This window comes from Anabrus simplex, chromosome 13 (assembly GCF_040414725.1).
Source record: "Anabrus simplex isolate iqAnaSimp1 chromosome 13, ASM4041472v1, whole genome shotgun sequence".
NCBI lineage: Eukaryota > Metazoa > Arthropoda > Insecta > Orthoptera > Tettigoniidae > Anabrus > Anabrus simplex.
In genome coordinates, this window is record NC_090277.1 from 5,768,748 (window position 1) to 5,789,628 (window position 20,881).

Consider the following 20,881-nt stretch of genomic DNA (forward strand, 5'->3'; position numbering starts at 1 on the left):
GAATTTCAAACCTGGCCATTGTTGACGAAGAATGCAGTCACACGACCGGCATCAGACCTTGTTAGCGAGTATCCAGACGAAATATAGATCCAAAAATATGATCAGAAGAAATGGCAGGAGGTCTCCAACTAGTTCACCCGGGGAAAATCCCCGTTAATGAAGTAATTACGGAGGTTTTCTGGTAATCCACCGCTCCATGGCGCGGTACACAACCACACACGCGCTCAACATGGCTGACCCAAGCGAACTGGCTCTCGCGTCAGACGCGAGGAAGCAGCAAGTCTCTCTGGTAGTAGGCCGGCGCATGCGCAGTTATGCGCATCAGACACAAGGCCAGACGATGCCGCGCTGTCTACAGTAACTTAAAAAAGTTATGCTGGCGAAAAGCCGATTGACACAAATACTCCAGGCCGCAAGGCCAGTCCAAAGGTTATAAGGGGGAGGCTCACACTATTTAATATTGTCTCAGCCCTTCCGCCCCGAAACGACGACAAAATCTCATGCATATGCCATCAATGATGTGGTGGTCACACATATACTAAATTTGGGCGAAGTAGTCCAACAGAAAACGACCACCAAGATTAACTAGTTTTAGTTAGGAGTTCACATGACCAGGTTAAGAGTTTAAGACACAGTTCCATATCACATGGTTTGTAGAAATAATTGGCCGGGTGCGATCAACATCAGTGTCCAGAAACGTTAACCGAGCACTCGGAAAATCACCAGAGTAATGTTTTTCATCAAATAGAGGGCACAATGACCAGAGTTCACCAAATATTCAGGTTCACCCAATACACATTGTTTCAATGCATCACACAATGACATAGTTTTGACACACGACCCAGTTCACCTTTGAAGTTTGGCAACTCTCACACTAATCACAGATATACTGACAAAAATCAAACGAATACCACATGATTATTAGTCCACGCATCCAGGTTATTTTCTCAAGCACGGTGGTAAATTAATTTTAATGCACGAATACCTTTACAAGTCTCCTTTGATATTAAGGAAATGCATGATCTCGTGTTGCAAAAAGGTGACTACAGGGGAATGAAACGCACCGGAAAACCCGAATGGGGGCAAAACCACAAGAAGAGGGAGGAAAAAAAACAAACCAGGAAATTTAAAGTAGGTGAGTATTCAGTTACAGGATCCATAGATCCGCCAATTAACTTTACATAAGCTAGTTACCAACAAGCTAGCTGAAGCCCAGAGCTTTCCACTTGGTCCGATATAGCACCGAAGGAAAAGAAGGGTCCATTCAACGACAATTAAAAAATCAAAGGGAAACGACATAAAATATACCATGTTACTCTGCCACGAAGGACACATAGCCATGACACGTAGAGAAGCAATTAACAAGAGCACATAGAAACATAGGGTACAACCCAACACTTAATACCAACTAGGACTAAGACAGATATCCCGAAAGATCATGAACATAACGGAAGGGAAAGCGGTAATATTACTCAAGCACAAATCACCCCAAGAAAAATATATAAATAAAGGTACAGGACCACTCCAAAGAATAGTCGTCCTTGGAACATATGGTTTAGAATAGCAAGGGTTAAACTAAGAGGACACATGAATGACCTATCAAATTACACTTTTAGATATTGGAATGACACACACGCAACCGCAGAGTGGCGAACTCGTCAATCGGTCCAAGGGTCAAGAACGAGGGGTTGAGCAAAATACAAACCACACTGGGATCAGCAACTTATCCTAGGTCACCAACCAAACACAGGGAAGGACTCAAGCATAGAAAACTAATATTTGAACAGACCAACGGAAAACCGTCAGAGAGAAGGGACGCAGAAACCACTCGAGTTACAGAGAGGTAAGACAGGCAACAGTAACATCGATGGGCAATCAGGAGACTCCTATAGGTTACCAGATGGAAAAATCGCGATCAGTCAGTCATCCATAACGGCCACATCAAGGTACAACTACAAGAAAAATGCACGGGGCAACGTGGTACAGAATAGTAACCACAAACCTAATTCTGCGTGAGGAAGAGCAAGTCGAAAATCCCAGAGCCAATAGATAACTAAGAATTGCCCACCCGAAGGTGTACTTCCTCGGAGTAGTGGATACCAAACCAACAGCCAAATCTACCGTGACACAGAGGTAAATTAAAGGACAAATCACATCCCAACCAAGGTGTCTTGACAGCAAACAACGTAATCCCAAACACGATTACCTAAATAATGACAAGCTAGCAACACGGGTTATTCATAGAGAGATAAAGGATAGCTATCCTCAACGCGTGCTCACAGACCACAACCCAACAGCACAATACAAAGCAGAAATTACAACAGCAAACCCGGTACAGATTAAGGACTAGGTCCATCCCACAGAAGCACAAAAGGAGAAATATCCTCAGGAAGGAAGTCCGACAGTACCACCGAAAACTCCACACGCCAACCGGTAGATAAGGAAAATTACACTACGTTACTAACGGTCCACAATTCAAAAGGATCCAAACAACTCACAACAACGTTACCAAGTTACAACACAGGAGATACAACCATAATGCTGGCAGGAGTGCACCAACCAAACGCCCATAGAAAAAATTGGAGACAGATTTTCTACATAACCCCAAAACGACCCTCAAAATCAAAAGGTTAGGAAGATAAATTCAGCCCAAAAACCCATTACAGGAAAAATAATATAGAGGGTTCACGCATAGAAAACCACATTTAGAACAGCCGCGAAGAGTGCCCAAAGGAGGAGTGTCAGATCACTCAATCATGGATGAATACAAACATCAGTATCCGGAAAAGAAACACCTTTAAGACACGCGGTCCATGCAGAAGGCAAGCAGGGAACCTTTCCGACACCAATAGATCGTAACACACCACAATCAGAAATCGTACAATGCTAAAATGGCACAAATAGCAACCCAATCATGACTAAGCACCACACATCTTCAGACACGCGCACACAATGAAAGGATGACAAAATGGTAAACACTCAGGCACCAGACACACTCCCTTACATTCCATCCCAAGCACACCATAGCTCAGCAATGATTAAGTCACAAGATGATCGAAGGGTTCAGCGGAAGGAATCCGATGCGGAGCCACAGAAGAGATAAGTCCTTGAAATTACATACTAAACGCCTAGAGAAAACAGAGGGACAACCAAAGCGCAATTTAAGTTAGATGTCAATAGATTTCCCCAATGGAACTTAGGTAGCGCACCACATAAGCATAAGGTTAGGTAACGAGGATATCTATACCAAGGTATTAATACCACCATCACGAGACAATTAAGGAAAATCACTTTCTAACTGCTAGGACCCACACCGAGAAACAGTAACATACAAGAAGTGCTAAATTAGAGTCACCAACACAAGGCACAGAAAGGACCAGATTGACTCGCTCGCCATCCCACAGTATGCGTGCTAAATTCACTAACGATACAGGTCAGTTACCAAAGGTGCATCCATCCAGCGGAAGATGCGGTACAATTTGCCAGATCAACCGGGTTTAATTTGAGAAACATGAACGCGCCTAATTCGTTTTGCTACAGGGTCACTTACCAAAATTGAAACGGGAGACAAGAACTCCAACACAGTGCACGGGCCTTGGTACCTAGGGGCAAGTTTTGCCGAAAACTTATTCACGGCCTTACTCATTGGGTAGCACTTAACATACACGAGATCACCAACATTGAATTTTGACGGTTTCCTACCTTTATCGTACTGCCTTTTGACCTTTTCGTATGACACAGCTAGATTCCTTTTTGCTTCGTTCCAGATCTTTTGAACATCATTAGGCCTAGATAGGTCTGGGAGAAGATCCTCAATACATAGCAGGTTAGACATAGGGGAGTACGGAGTATAGCCAAACATTAAAGACATAGGCGTCTTACCATGAGACTCATGAGTAGCGGAATTAAAAGCATGGGCCAACCAATGCAGACAGGAGTCCCATTTGGACTGGTTGTCATGATGATACGCTATCAACGCAGACTTTAAGTTACGATTCAACCTCTCTGCATAAGAAGGATTTGGATAGTATGGAATAGTGGTGACATGTGAAATGCCCAACTCAAACAGATACCTTTTGAAGGAGTTACTGGTGAAAGAACTAGCGTTGTCAGATACTAAGAACTTAGGTGGACCAAATGATGCGAAAATGGAATTTAGACAGGAGATAGAGGTACGTGAATTAGTGGACCTGGTGGGAAAGATCCAACAGAACCGGGAGAAGGCATCTATACAGACAAAAATGTGGGTGTTTCCCAAGGAAGATCGGGGGAGGGGTCCTACGAAATCTATGAACAGTCGTTCCATGGGGCGCGAAGCTTGTGATGAAGACAATAATCCCACCCGGTTATTCAAATTAGGTTTGCTGATGGCGCAAGATTTACAAGATTTGACCATGTTCCTGATATCACTATCCATTTTCTTCCAAACAAAGAATTGCCTGATTTTCAAACGAGTTTTGAAATTTCCTAGATGACCGCCAAGGGGTGAACAGTGGTAATACTTGAAAATGACAGGTACCAGAACTTTAGGAACGACAATTTTGGAATTATGGTCCTTGCGACCCTTACAACAGAGAACACCCTTAGATAAGGAGTAAGGTTTTACTTCGATCCCGCTACTGATTGTATCAATGATCCTTTTCTGATCCGGATCAGTTTTTTGATCTCCAATTTCTTGGTACAGCAATGGGGAATCGGTGAGGATGGCACTAACTCCATCCGTATTGACAGCAAGCTCATCGACACACGGGTTGGCTTCCGCACAAGGATTACCTTCAAACATCCTGCTCAAGCCATCGGCAATGACGTTCTCAGACCCACGAATGTGGCGAACATTGAAATTAAAGGATGAGATCCGTAATGCCCATCTAGTTATCCTACCGGTCCTTTTTGGTCGGTTCAACACCCAAGAAAGAGCCTGATTATCGGTCTCCAGATCAAAGTTGACGTGTTCAATGAATGATCGAAATTTTTCCAGTGCAAACAGCACAGCTAGACACTCTAGTTCATAAATGGAGTACTTAGACTCCAGATCATTGAGGACCCTGGATACGTAGGCCACGGGCCTACGCCCATCTTCATGTTCTTGTAACAGAACTCCAGCAATAGCACGCCCGGAGGCATCAGTTTGGACAATGAAACGTTTCTCAAAATCAGGAATAGCTAACAAAGGTGCATTAATCAGTGCGACCTTCAATGAATTGAAAGCTTCCTCCTGGGCTTTACCCCAATTAAATTTTACATTCTTTCTCCTAAGGTCGTTCAACGGGGCAGCCACTTCAGCAAAGTTAGGGATGAATTTTCTAAAGAAATTGACCATACCAATGAATCGAGCAATGCCCTTGACATCTTTGGGAGGTGGAAAATCTCTAATGGCTTGAGTTCTGGAATGATCTATGGAAACGCCCTCAGAAGAAACTACATGTCCCAAGAAAGACATGCTGGGTCTGGCGAAAGCTACCTTTGATAACTTCACTGTAAGGCCGGCTTTCCTTAACCGTAGCAATACTTTCCTAACGTGCACCATATGTTCCTCGAAGGTATTCGAATAAATTACCAAATCGTCCAGGTAATTAAAGACATAGCTGAACTTAATGTCAGAGAGAATGGAATTTAACAACCTCGACAACATGGCTGCTCCACAACTGAGCCCGAACGGAAGTCTGAGGAACTCATACAAGTTCCAGTCGGTGATGAAGGCAGTGAGGGGAATTGATCTCTTCGATAAAGGCACTTGGTAATAAGCCTGGTTCAAATCCAGGACAGTGAAAAATTTCGCACCTGAGAACCATCCAAAACAAGTATGAAGGTCGGGTAGGGGAATAGATTGGAGTACAATCTTATTATTTAGGACCCTATAGTCAATCACAGCACGATAACCACCAGAAGGTTTGGGTACCAAGAACACAGGGGACGCATACGGGGAAGTCGAAGGTCTAATCACTCCGTCTCTCTCCATTTGCTCAATGATTTTCTTTAGTTCCAACATACGAGGTGGGGAAAGGCGATAAGGAGGGGATCGAACAGCCTGCAGGTCAGACAACTCAATGTCATACTCGAGTACGTCGGTCAAGCCTAACTTGCTAGTGAACACGTCGGGAAATTCCTTGCAAAGATCACGAACTTGCCGTGCTTCGGCATCTCCTAAATGATTCAGGTCAAGCCGATCGATGTCACTAGACTCATCTGACTCAGGGTAACCGGCACACAAAACTTTAGGCATTTTCAAGGGAACGTTAATCAGTTCAAATTTCAGGTCAGGAGAAAATTTAAAAAAGAAATTTCGACACTGAGGATCCAAAACAACACCGGCCCAAGATAGGAAGTTGTTACCCAGAATAATGTTACATGATAAATTGGATGTCACCAAGCACTTGATCTTCCAAGTGAAATTCCCAATCCTCAACTTGACCTTCACAGTACCCAAAATATTTAAAAACTGACAATTAGCCGAAACGCATCTTAGATTAGTGGGTTTTATTTCCGGAAGTTTACACGAGGATTTCTTTTGACAATACCAGGCATAATTCATCAAGCATACCACGCTTCCAGTATCAAGAAGGGCATCTACGGGTTCATTGTTGACCTCGACAAATGTGCACGTGCCAGAGGAGGGGGCATGAGCAGAAATACTATTGCACTTTGTGGGACACACCGGTCTTTTACGAGATTCAGGGTTTACCAACTTAGTATGGGCAGACCTTGCCCTTTCCCTTTCTAGTCATTGAGTACCATTTCTGTCTACCAAGGGGCAATTTCTTTTAACATGCTGTCTAGAGCCACAGGAATAACAAGCGCCTGGACCACGTCTAACGTCAGGGCAGGAATTTCTTAGATGACTTCGGGACCCACAGTTGTAACATTTACGGGCATTCACTACTTTAGGTGTTGACGGAAGGACGGGACAATTGGTAGTAGTATGGGGAGGGAAATTCACAGGTCTAGAGGCATCCCCATGTTTGACATCTTCAGCAAAGGAACAGGCCTCTTCCAATTCTTGAAAGGTAGTAGGGCAACGGGTTAAGGAAAGATAGGAGCGGTACGCAGGAGATATTCCTTTTAAAATTCTAGAGACCATTTCACATTCTGGCACAGAAATTCTAAAAACCTTGCAAAAGAATCGCAGATCCAGCACATAAGTTAGCAAGTTCTCATGCAGGAACTGGGTCCGGAAACAGTGTTGGGGCACAAGACTTTGGAGAGCAAGAGAGGGAATAAATTTGGAAAGGACAAGTTCATGAAAGGTACTAATCGATAAATTTTTAGAGATAGCTTCAGAAATTTCTCTCTTTAGAATCCCTTCACAATGAGGGAAGAGGGCGCGGAAAATCCCCAAATCATCGACTGAGTACACATTACCAGTCTCGGTCAACTCCACCAAAAACCGTAGGAATCGAATACACTCGTCGATAGAATTTACAGAAAAGGACTTCACTCCGCGAAAGACTTCCTTTAAACAGTTAGGTGATGACGCCGAATTTAGCTTAGAGACTAAGGTTTCCAGTAAAGGAGCAGTCACACAACACGAACCTTGGGCATGGGACGAGGACGTAATTTGGTGGGAAGGGACACTCAGGGTAGGTGCAGTAGGGTTAAGTCCAGTAGAAATAGAACAATTCTCCATATCTCTGTTAATTAACAGCAAATCTAAATCAGAGGTGATTCCAGAAACCACCGTTAACAATCTAGCACATTCCGACACAAAAACAGAATCAGGCTTAATGGATAATATATCCTGAATTCGGCCCGAGTAGTGGTCAGCTCTGGCCCTCAGCCGGTTTACTTGGGCTTTGGACGGAGGCAATTCAATAAATTCTTCACGAATAATGTTAATTTCGTTAAGATTGTCACAGATTAGGTTAAGGTACTCACCCACTCGACTCCTGTCAATAGAAAATACATTAATAGGGACCTGGGAGTTAGCTGATAGCAAGGCCGCGCACTCAGCGACAGTACGGGCAGGTTCAAGGCCACGAATGGATAACTCGTACTCCAATTCGGCACGACGCAGGAAGGAGGGGTTCGTAACGGCACGCGCCATGGTAGCAAACATGGAACAAAATAATTAAAAAATTACACAAGATCCTTGCACTCCCTTTTACAATAATTATTGACAATAACACTTTTAGTTTCTTAGTTTTTGATTTCCATCCACCAACATTTGCCACAGCACTGCACCAAGCAAGGGTAGGAGGGGAGGAAAGGTAGGTTGCACAAGGCAGAAACAACAGAGATTAGGCAGCAGAGCAACAACAAGAACAACAACAGGTCTGCTACCACTCAAATCGGGTTCAGAACAACAGTGGAACAACAAACAACCACTGCTCTGATACCACTCTCACCGTTCACCACCCTCTAGGACCCCGGTCCGACCTAGGGATGATGAGGTAAATAACCTTACCCACCAGGGTGAGAGTAGAAGAGGGAGGAAAAAGGACAGAGAGAGAGAGGAAGAGAGAGAGAGAGAGATAGATAGAGACCCTTGGTGAGAAGGTTGCTAGCGTGTCCGCCCCAAAATGGGAGTTATAGCGAACACGAGGGAGAAAGATGGGCACAAGAAGAACGACAACAAAGGTTCAAGCACAATAAAAAAACCAAGAAACCAAAGAAAAAACAAAGAATGAAGTTACCACAGCAGCGGAGGAAGACGACTTAAGGCCGTGACAGTGCTCCACCGAACGTGGCGAATGAAAACCAGCACTCAAATGAAGTTAAAGAATTTTAATTGAAGGGCAAATGGTAGGTAACAAACCAAATCATAAGTTGATAAAACCTATGTTTATTTTAAGAAGTAAAGCCAAAATGTAAATAAATTCAACGTAAAGTTGAAGAGTGGAAAAGTAATTAACAATAAATAAAATAAATCAGAATATACGCAGGTATGGTTTAAAAGAAAAATTAATTCATTATTAATTAACAATTAATGGTAAATAAATACTCTTTAACAGATAATAAATTGAAATTTTTATGAAAACAACAAAGAAAAGAAAAGGATGACCTCCGTACCTAATAAAATGTGATCAGAAAACAACGGAAAACCAATTGACTTCCTTACATAAATACTACCTTGAAATAAAGTGTGATCGATCACGGATAGTTAATTAATTAAAAAAAATACACAGTTAACAAGTTTTCAATAAAATGGATCTTCAACGCGGCCGCTTCTCATAATTACCAAAATTAAAAACGTTCAGTTTCCACCAAGGACAGTTTCCAAGACATATGGAATTTTACGTAAAAATACACACCACGCGGGGCAAGAAAATGGTAACACAACCTTAAAGGGTGGTCAAAATTAATAAATTAACATTTAAAACAGTAAACGATACACTCAACTCAGAAATATATAATTCAAGATCCGCACAGGCTCCATGCGCCAGACAACATTAAAACCCGACAACAATACCCACACCAATCCGTTGCCAAGGTAACCACAAACAAAAGCAACGCCTCCAAAACAAGGAGGAAAACAGGCTAGAGAAAATTTTAATTCACCAAAAACCCCAGAAGGGGGAGGGGAGAAGAAAACATACCAAACGAATTGGAAAACAAAGCACAGGAAAGCAAACAGAAAGCCGAAGAAAGTAAAGCCCGATACCTTGGAGACTGTACCTTGGTTCACAAGGAAGGTTACAATTTAAAGTGCCAAAAAGAACTCATTTAAATTTTAAATTAATAATCCCAATTCAGTTCACTGTGAACCTTCCACATTACTGTGATTAGTTGCCGAAACTGTTTTTCAGATTTTCACAACTGCACACGCCAAATAGGTACCAATTTAACGACGAAGTTCAAATCATTATTATTATTATTATTATTATTATTATTATTTTTCCTGAAATCTTCGAAAATATCAAAATCCTCTTCTGGACGACGCTTAAAATGTTTCAAACACTGGTACATACCTTTGGTGGTGAAGAAATTGTGAGAATTTCAAACCTGGCCATTGTTGACGAAGAATGCAGTCACACGACCGGCATCAGACCTTGTTAGCGAGTATCCAGACGAAATATAGATCCAAAAATATGATCAGAAGAAATGGCAGGAGGTCTCCAACTAGTTCACCCGGGGAAAATCCCCGTTAATGAAGTAATTACGGAGGTTTTCTGGTAATCCACCGCTCCATGGCGCGGTACACAACCACACACGCGCTCAACATGGCTGACCCAAGCGAACTGGCTCTCGCGTCAGACGCGAGGAAGCAGCAAGTCTCTCTGGTAGTAGGCCGGCGCATGCGCAGTTATGCGCATCAGACACAAGGCCAGACGATGCCGCGCTGTCTACAGTAACTTAAAAAAGTTATGCTGGCGAAAAGCCGATTGACACAAATACTCCAGGCCGCAAGGCCAGTCCAAAGGTTATAAGGGGGAGGCTCACACTATTTAATATTGTCTCAGCCCTTCCGCCCCGAAACGACGACAAAATCTCATGCATATGCCATCAATGATGTGGTGGTCACACATATACTAAATTTGGGCGAAGTAGTCCAACAGAAAACGACCACCAAGATTAACTAGTTTTAGTTAGGAGTTCACATGACCAGGTTAAGAGTTTAAGACACAGTTCCATATCACATGGTTTGTAGAAATAATTGGCCGGGTGCGATCAACATCAGTGTCCAGAAACGTTAACCGAGCACTCGGAAAATCACCAGAGTAATGTTTTTCATCAAATAGAGGGCACAATGACCAGAGTTCACCAAATATTCAGGTTCACCCAATACACATTGTTTCAATGCATCACACAATGACATAGTTTTGACACACGACCCAGTTCACCTTTGAAGTTTGGCAACTCTCACACTAATCACAGATATACTGACAAAAATCAAACGAATACCACATGATTATTAGTCCACGCATCCAGGTTATTTTCTCAAGCACGGTGGTAAATTAATTTTAATGCACGAATACCTTTACAAGTCTCCTTTGATATTAAGGAAATGCATGATCTCGTGTTGCAAAAAGGTGACTACAGGGGAATGAAACGCACCGGAAAACCCGAATGGGGGCAAAACCACAAGAAGAGGGAGGAAAAAAAACAAACCAGGAAATTTAAAGTAGGTGAGTATTCAGTTACAGGATCCATAGATCCGCCAATTAACTTTACATAAGCTAGTTACCAACAAGCTAGCTGAAGCCCAGAGCTTTCCACTTGGTCCGATATAGCACCGAAGGAAAAGAAGGGTCCATTCAACGACAATTAAAAAATCAAAGGGAAACGACATAAAATATACCATGTTACTCTGCCACGAAGGACACATAGCCATGACACGTAGAGAAGCAATTAACAAGAGCACATAGAAACATAGGGTACAACCCAACACTTAATACCAACTAGGACTAAGACAGATATCCCGAAAGATCATGAACATAACGGAAGGGAAAGCGGTAATATTACTCAAGCACAAATCACCCCAAGAAAAATATATAAATAAAGGTACAGGACCACTCCAAAGAATAGTCGTCCTTGGAACATATGGTTTAGAATAGCAAGGGTTAAACTAAGAGGACACATGAATGACCTATCAAATTACACTTTTAGATATTGGAATGACACACACGCAACCGCAGAGTGGCGAACTCGTCAATCGGTCCAAGGGTCAAGAACGAGGGGTTGAGCAAAATACAAACCACACTGGGATCAGCAACTTATCCTAGGTCACCAACCAAACACAGGGAAGGACTCAAGCATAGAAAACTAATATTTGAACAGACCAACGGAAAACCGTCAGAGAGAAGGGACGCAGAAACCACTCGAGTTACAGAGAGGTAAGACAGGCAACAGTAACATCGATGGGCAATCAGGAGACTCCTATAGGTTACCAGATGGAAAAATCGCGATCAGTCAGTCATCCATAACGGCCACATCAAGGTACAACTACAAGAAAAATGCACGGGGCAACGTGGTACAGAATAGTAACCACAAACCTAATTCTGCGTGAGGAAGAGCAAGTCGAAAATCCCAGAGCCAATAGATAACTAAGAATTGCCCACCCGAAGGTGTACTTCCTCGGAGTAGTGGATACCAAACCAACAGCCAAATCTACCGTGACACAGAGGTAAATTAAAGGACAAATCACATCCCAACCAAGGTGTCTTGACAGCAAACAACGTAATCCCAAACACGATTACCTAAATAATGACAAGCTAGCAACACGGGTTATTCATAGAGAGATAAAGGATAGCTATCCTCAACGCGTGCTCACAGACCACAACCCAACAGCACAATACAAAGCAGAAATTACAACAGCAAACCCGGTACAGATTAAGGACTAGGTCCATCCCACAGAAGCACAAAAGGAGAAATATCCTCAGGAAGGAAGTCCGACAGTACCACCGAAAACTCCACACGCCAACCGGTAGATAAGGAAAATTACACTACGTTACTAACGGTCCACAATTCAAAAGGATCCAAACAACTCACAACAACGTTACCAAGTTACAACACAGGAGATACAACCATAATGCTGGCAGGAGTGCACCAACCAAACGCCCATAGAAAAAATTGGAGACAGATTTTCTACATAACCCCAAAACGACCCTCAAAATCAAAAGGTTAGGAAGATAAATTCAGCCCAAAAACCCATTACAGGAAAAATAATATAGAGGGTTCACGCATAGAAAACCACATTTAGAACAGCCGCGAAGAGTGCCCAAAGGAGGAGTGTCAGATCACTCAATCATGGATGAATACAAACATCAGTATCCGGAAAAGAAACACCTTTAAGACACGCGGTCCATGCAGAAGGCAAGCAGGGAACCTTTCCGACACCAATAGATCGTAACACACCACAATCAGAAATCGTACAATGCTAAAATGGCACAAATAGCAACCCAATCATGACTAAGCACCACACATCTTCAGACACGCGCACACAATGAAAGGATGACAAAATGGTAAACACTCAGGCACCAGACACACTCCCTTACATTCCATCCCAAGCACACCATAGCTCAGCAATGATTAAGTCACAAGATGATCGAAGGGTTCAGCGGAAGGAATCCGATGCGGAGCCACAGAAGAGATAAGTCCTTGAAATTACATACTAAACGCCTAGAGAAAACAGAGGGACAACCAAAGCGCAATTTAAGTTAGATGTCAATAGATTTCCCCAATGGAACTTAGGTAGCGCACCACATAAGCATAAGGTTAGGTAACGAGGATATCTATACCAAGGTATTAATACCACCATCACGAGACAATTAAGGAAAATCACTTTCTAACTGCTAGGACCCACACCGAGAAACAGTAACATACAAGAAGTGCTAAATTAGAGTCACCAACACAAGGCACAGAAAGGACCAGATTGACTCGCTCGCCATCCCACAGTATGCGTGCTAAATTCACTAACGATACAGGTCAGTTACCAAAGGTGCATCCATCCAGCGGAAGATGCGGTACAATTTGCCAGATCAACCGGGTTTAATTTGAGAAACATGAACGCGCCTAATTCGTTTTGCTACAGGGTCACTTACCAAAATTGAAACGGGAGACAAGAACTCCAACACAGTGCACGGGCCTTGGTACCTAGGGGCAAGTTTTGCCGAAAACTTATTCACGGCCTTACTCATTGGGTAGCACTTAACATACACGAGATCACCAACATTGAATTTTGACGGTTTCCTACCTTTATCGTACTGCCTTTTGACCTTTTCGTATGACACAGCTAGATTCCTTTTTGCTTCGTTCCAGATCTTTTGAACATCATTAGGCCTAGATAGGTCTGGGAGAAGATCCTCAATACATAGCAGGTTAGACATAGGGGAGTACGGAGTATAGCCAAACATTAAAGACATAGGCGTCTTACCATGAGACTCATGAGTAGCGGAATTAAAAGCATGGGCCAACCAATGCAGACAGGAGTCCCATTTGGACTGGTTGTCATGATGATACGCTATCAACGCAGACTTTAAGTTACGATTCAACCTCTCTGCATAAGAAGGATTTGGATAGTATGGAATAGTGGTGACATGTGAAATGCCCAACTCAAACAGATACCTTTTGAAGGAGTTACTGGTGAAAGAACTAGCGTTGTCAGATACTAAGAACTTAGGTGGACCAAATGATGCGAAAATGGAATTTAGACAGGAGATAGAGGTACGTGAATTAGTGGACCTGGTGGGAAAGATCCAACAGAACCGGGAGAAGGCATCTATACAGACAAAAATGTGGGTGTTTCCCAAGGAAGATCGGGGGAGGGGTCCTACGAAATCTATGAACAGTCGTTCCATGGGGCGCGAAGCTTGTGATGAAGACAATAATCCCACCCGGTTATTCAAATTAGGTTTGCTGATGGCGCAAGATTTACAAGATTTGACCATGTTCCTGATATCACTATCCATTTTCTTCCAAACAAAGAATTGCCTGATTTTCAAACGAGTTTTGAAATTTCCTAGATGACCGCCAAGGGGTGAACAGTGGTAATACTTGAAAATGACAGGTACCAGAACTTTAGGAACGACAATTTTGGAATTATGGTCCTTGCGACCCTTACAACAGAGAACACCCTTAGATAAGGAGTAAGGTTTTACTTCGATCCCGCTACTGATTGTATCAATGATCCTTTTCTGATCCGGATCAGTTTTTTGATCTCCAATTTCTTGGTACAGCAATGGGGAATCGGTGAGGATGGCACTAACTCCATCCGTATTGACAGCAAGCTCATCGACACACGGGTTGGCTTCCGCACAAGGATTACCTTCAAACATCCTGCTCAAGCCATCGGCAATGACGTTCTCAGACCCACGAATGTGGCGAACATTGAAATTAAAGGATGAGATCCGTAATGCCCATCTAGTTATCCTACCGGTCCTTTTTGGTCGGTTCAACACCCAAGAAAGAGCCTGATTATCGGTCTCCAGATCAAAGTTGACGTGTTCAATGAATGATCGAAATTTTTCCAGTGCAAACAGCACAGCTAGACACTCTAGTTCATAAATGGAGTACTTAGACTCCAGATCATTGAGGACCCTGGATACGTAGGCCACGGGCCTACGCCCATCTTCATGTTCTTGTAACAGAACTCCAGCAATAGCACGCCCGGAGGCATCAGTTTGGACAATGAAACGTTTCTCAAAATCAGGAATAGCTAACAAAGGTGCATTAATCAGTGCGACCTTCAATGAATTGAAAGCTTCCTCCTGGGCTTTACCCCAATTAAATTTTACATTCTTTCTCCTAAGGTCGTTCAACGGGGCAGCCACTTCAGCAAAGTTAGGGATGAATTTTCTAAAGAAATTGACCATACCAATGAATCGAGCAATGCCCTTGACATCTTTGGGAGGTGGAAAATCTCTAATGGCTTGAGTTCTGGAATGATCTATGGAAACGCCCTCAGAAGAAACTACATGTCCCAAGAAAGACATGCTGGGTCTGGCGAAAGCTACCTTTGATAACTTCACTGTAAGGCCGGCTTTCCTTAACCGTAGCAATACTTTCCTAACGTGCACCATATGTTCCTCGAAGGTATTCGAATAAATTACCAAATCGTCCAGGTAATTAAAGACATAGCTGAACTTAATGTCAGAGAGAATGGAATTTAACAACCTCGACAACATGGCTGCTCCACAACTGAGCCCGAACGGAAGTCTGAGGAACTCATACAAGTTCCAGTCGGTGATGAAGGCAGTGAGGGGAATTGATCTCTTCGATAAAGGCACTTGGTAATAAGCCTGGTTCAAATCCAGGACAGTGAAAAATTTCGCACCTGAGAACCATCCAAAACAAGTATGAAGGTCGGGTAGGGGAATAGATTGGAGTACAATCTTATTATTTAGGACCCTATAGTCAATCACAGCACGATAACCACCAGAAGGTTTGGGTACCAAGAACACAGGGGACGCATACGGGGAAGTCGAAGGTCTAATCACTCCGTCTCTCTCCATTTGCTCAATGATTTTCTTTAGTTCCAACATACGAGGTGGGGAAAGGCGATAAGGAGGGGATCGAACAGCCTGCAGGTCAGACAACTCAATGTCATACTCGAGTACGTCGGTCAAGCCTAACTTGCTAGTGAACACGTCGGGAAATTCCTTGCAAAGATCACGAACTTGCCGTGCTTCGGCATCTCCTAAATGATTCAGGTCAAGCCGATCGATGTCACTAGACTCATCTGACTCAGGGTAACCGGCACACAAAACTTTAGGCATTTTCAAGGGAACGTTAATCAGTTCAAATTTCAGGTCAGGAGAAAATTTAAAAAAGAAATTTCGACACTGAGGATCCAAAACAACACCGGCCCAAGATAGGAAGTTGTTACCCAGAATAATGTTACATGATAAATTGGATGTCACCAAGCACTTGATCTTCCAAGTGAAATTCCCAATCCTCAACTTGACCTTCACAGTACCCAAAATATTTAAAAACTGACAATTAGCCGAAACGCATCTTAGATTAGTGGGTTTTATTTCCGGAAGTTTACACGAGGATTTCTTTTGACAATACCAGGCATAATTCATCAAGCATACCACGCTTCCAGTATCAAGAAGGGCATCTACGGGTTCATTGTTGACCTCGACAAATGTGCACGTGCCAGAGGAGGGGGCATGAGCAGAAATACTATTGCACTTTGTGGGACACACCGGTCTTTTACGAGATTCAGGGTTTACCAACTTAGTATGGGCAGACCTTGCCCTTTCCCTTTCTAGTCATTGAGTACCATTTCTGTCTACCAAGGGGCAATTTCTTTTAACATGCTGTCTAGAGCCACAGGAATAGCAAGCGCCTGGACCACGTCTAACGTCAGGGCAGGAATTTCTTAGATGACTTCGGGACCCACAGTTGTAACATTTACGGGCATTCACTACTTTAGGTGTTGACGGAAGGACGGGACAATTGGTAGTAGTATGGGGAGGGAAATTCACAGGTCTAGAGGCATCCCCATGTTTGACATCTTCAGCAAAGGAACAGGCCTCTTCCAATTCTTGAAAGGTAGTAGGGCAACGGGTTAAGGAAAGATAGGAGCGGTACGCAGGAGATATTCCTTTTAAAATTCTAGAGACCATTTCACATTCTGGCACAGAAATTCTAAAAACCTTGCAAAAGAATCGCAGATCCAGCACATAAGTTAGCAAGTTCTCATGCAGGAACTGGGTCCGGAAACAGTGTTGGGGCACAAGACTTTGGAGAGCAAGAGAGGGAATAAATTTGGAAAGGACAAGTTCATGAAAGGTACTAATCGATAAATTTTTAGAGATAGCTTCAGAAATTTCTCTCTTTAGAATCCCTTCACAATGAGGGAAGAGGGCGCGGAAAATCCCCAAATCATCGACTGAGTACACATTACCAGTCTCAGTCAACTCCACCAAAAACCGTAGGAATCGAATACACTCATCGATAGAATTTACAGAAAAGGACTTCACTCCGCGAAAGACTTCCTTTAAACAGTTAGGTGATGACGCCGAATTTAGCTTAGAGACTAAGGTTTCCAGTAAAGGAGCAGTCACACAACACGAACCTTGGGCATGGGACGAGGACGTAATTTGGTGGGAAGGGACACTCAGGGTAGGTGCAGTAGGGTTAAGTCCAGTAGAAATAGAACAATTCTCCATATCTCTGTTAATTAACAGCAAATCTAAATCAGAGGTGATTCCAGAAACCACCGTTAACAATCTAGCACATTCCGACACAAAAACAGAATCAGGCTTAATGGATAATATATCCTGAATTCGGCCCGAGTAGTGGTCAGCTCTGGCCCTCAGCCGGTTTACTTGGGCTTTGGACGGAGGCAATTCAATAAATTCTTCACGAATAATGTTAATTTCGTTAAGATTGTCACAGATTAGGTTAAGGTACTCACCCACTCGACTCCTGTCAATAGAAAATACATTAATAGGGACCTGGGAGTTAGCTGATAGCAAGGCCGCGCACTCAGCGACAGTACGGGCAGGTTCAAGGCCACGAATGGATAACTCGTACTCCAATTCGGCACGACGCAGGAAGGAGGGGTTCGTAACGGCACGCGCCATGGTAGCAAACATGGAACAAAATAATTAAAAAATTACACAAGATCCTTGCACTCCCTTTTACAATAATTATTGACAATAACACTTTTAGTTTCTTAGTTTTTGATTTCCATCCACCAACATTTGCCACAGCACTGCACCAAGCAAGGGTAGGAGGGGAGGAAAGGTAGGTTGCACAAGGCAGAAACAACAGAGATTAGGCAGCAGAGCAACAACAAGAACAACAACAGGTCTGCTACCACTCAAATCGGGTTCAGAACAACAGTGGAACAACAAACAACCACTGCTCTGATACCACTCTCACCGTTCACCACCCTCTAGGACCCCGGTCCGACCTAGGGATGATGAGGTAAATAACCTTACCCACCAGGGTGAGAGTAGAAGAGGGAGGAAAAAGGACAGAGAGAGAGAGGAAGAGAGAGAGAGAGAGATAGATAGAGACCCTTGGTGAGAAGGTTGCTAGCGTGTCCGCCCCAAAATGGGAGTTATAGCGAACACGAGGGAGAAAGATGGGCACAAGAAGAACGACAACAAAGGTTCAAGCACAATAAAAAAACCAAGAAACCAAAGAAAAAACAAAGAATGAAGTTACCACAGCAGCGGAGGAAGACGACTTAAGGCCGTGACAGTGCTCCACCGAACGTGGCGAATGAAAACCAGCACTCAAATGAAGTTAAAGAATTTTAATTGAAGGGCAAATGGTAGGTAACAAACCAAATCATAAGTTGATAAAACCTATGTTTATTTTAAGAAGTAAAGCCAAAATGTAAATAAATTCAACGTAAAGTTGAAGAGTGGAAAAGTAATTAACAATAAATAAAATAAATCAGAATATACGCAGGTATGGTTTAAAAGAAAAATTAATTCATTATTAATTAACAATTAATGGTAAATAAATACTCTTTAACAGATAATAAATTGAAATTTTTATGAAAACAACAAAGAAAAGAAAAGGATGACCTCCGTACCTAATAAAATGTGATCAGAAAACAACGGAAAACCAATTGACTTCCTTACATAAATACTACCTTGAAATAAAGTGTGATCGATCACGGATAGTTAATTAATTAAAAAAAATACACAGTTAACAAGTTTTCAATAAAATGGATCTTCAACGCGGCCGCTTCTCATAATTACCAAAATTAAAAACGTTCAGTTTCCACCAAGGACAGTTTCCAAGACATATGGAATTTTACGTAAAAATACACACCACGCGGGGCAAGAAAATGGTAACACAACCTTAAAGGGTGGTCAAAATTAATAAATTAACATTTAAAACAGTAAACGATACACTCAACTCAGAAATATATAATTCAAGATCCGCACAGGCTCCATGCGCCAGACAACATTAAAACCCGACAACAATACCCACACCAATCCGTTGCCAAGGTAACCACAAACAAAAGCAACGCCTCCAAAACAAGGAGGAAAACAGGCTAGAGAAAATTTTAATTCACCAAAAACCCCAGAAGGGGGAGGGGAGAAGAAAACATACCAAACGAATTGGAAAACAAAGCACAGGAAAGCAAACAGAAAGCCGAAGAAAGTAAAGCCCGATACCTTGGAGACTGTACCTTGGTTCACAAGGAAGGTTACAATTTAAAGTGCCAAAAAGAACTCATTTAAATTTTAAATTAATAATCCCAATTCAGTTCACTGTGAACCTTCCACATTACTGTGATTAGTTGCCGAAACTGTTTTTCAGATTTTCACAACTGCACACGCCAAATAGGTACCAATTTAACGACGAAGTTCAAATCATTATTATTATTATTATTATTATTATTATTTTTCCTGAAATCTTCGAAAATATCAAAATCCTCTTCTGGACGACGCTTAAAATGTTTCAAACACTGGTACATACCTTTGGTGGTGAAGAAATTGTGAGAATTTCAAACCTGGCCATTGTTGACGAAGAATGCAGTCACACGACCGGCATCAGACCTTGTTAGCGAGTATCCAGACGAAATATAGATCCAAAAATATGATCAGAAGAAATGGCAGGAGGTCTCCAACTAGTTCACCCGGGGAAAATCCCCGTTAATGAAGTAATTACGGAGGTTTTCTGGTAATCCACCGCTCCATGGCGCGGTACACAACCACACACGCGCTCAACATGGCTGACCCAAGCGAACTGGCTCTCGCGTCAGACGCGAGGAAGCAGCAAGTCTCTCTGGTAGTAGGCCGGCGCATGCGCAGTTATGCGCATCAGACACAAGGCCAGACGATGCCGCGCTGTCTACAGTAACTTAAAAAAGTTATGCTGGCGAAAAGCCGATTGACACAAATACTCCAGGCCGCAAGGCCAGTCCAAAGGTTATAAGGGGGAGGCTCACACTATTTAATATTGTCTCAGCCCTTCCGCCCCGAAACGACGACAAAATCTCATGCATATGCCATCAATGATGTGGTGGTCACACATATACTAAATTTGGGCGAAGTAGTCCAACAGAAAACGACCACCAAGATTAACTAGTTTTAGTTAGGAGTTCACATGACCAGGTTAAGAGTTTAAGACACAGTTCCATATCACATGGTTTGTAGAAATAATTGGCCGGGTGCGATCAACATCAGTGTCCAGAAACGTTAACCGAGCACTCGGAAAATCACCAGAGTAATGTTTTTCATCAAATAGAGGGCACAATGACCAGAGTTCACCAAATATTCAGGTTCACCCAATACACATTGTTTCAATGCATCACACAATGACATAGTTTTGACACACGACCCAGTTCACCTTTGAAGTTTGGCAACTCTCACACTAATCACAGATATACTGACAAAAATCAAACGAATACCACATGATTATTAGTCCACGCATCCAGGTTATTTTCTCAAGCACGGTGGTAAATTAATTTTAATGCACGAATACCTTTACAAGTCTCCTTTGATATTAAGGAAATGCATGATCTCGT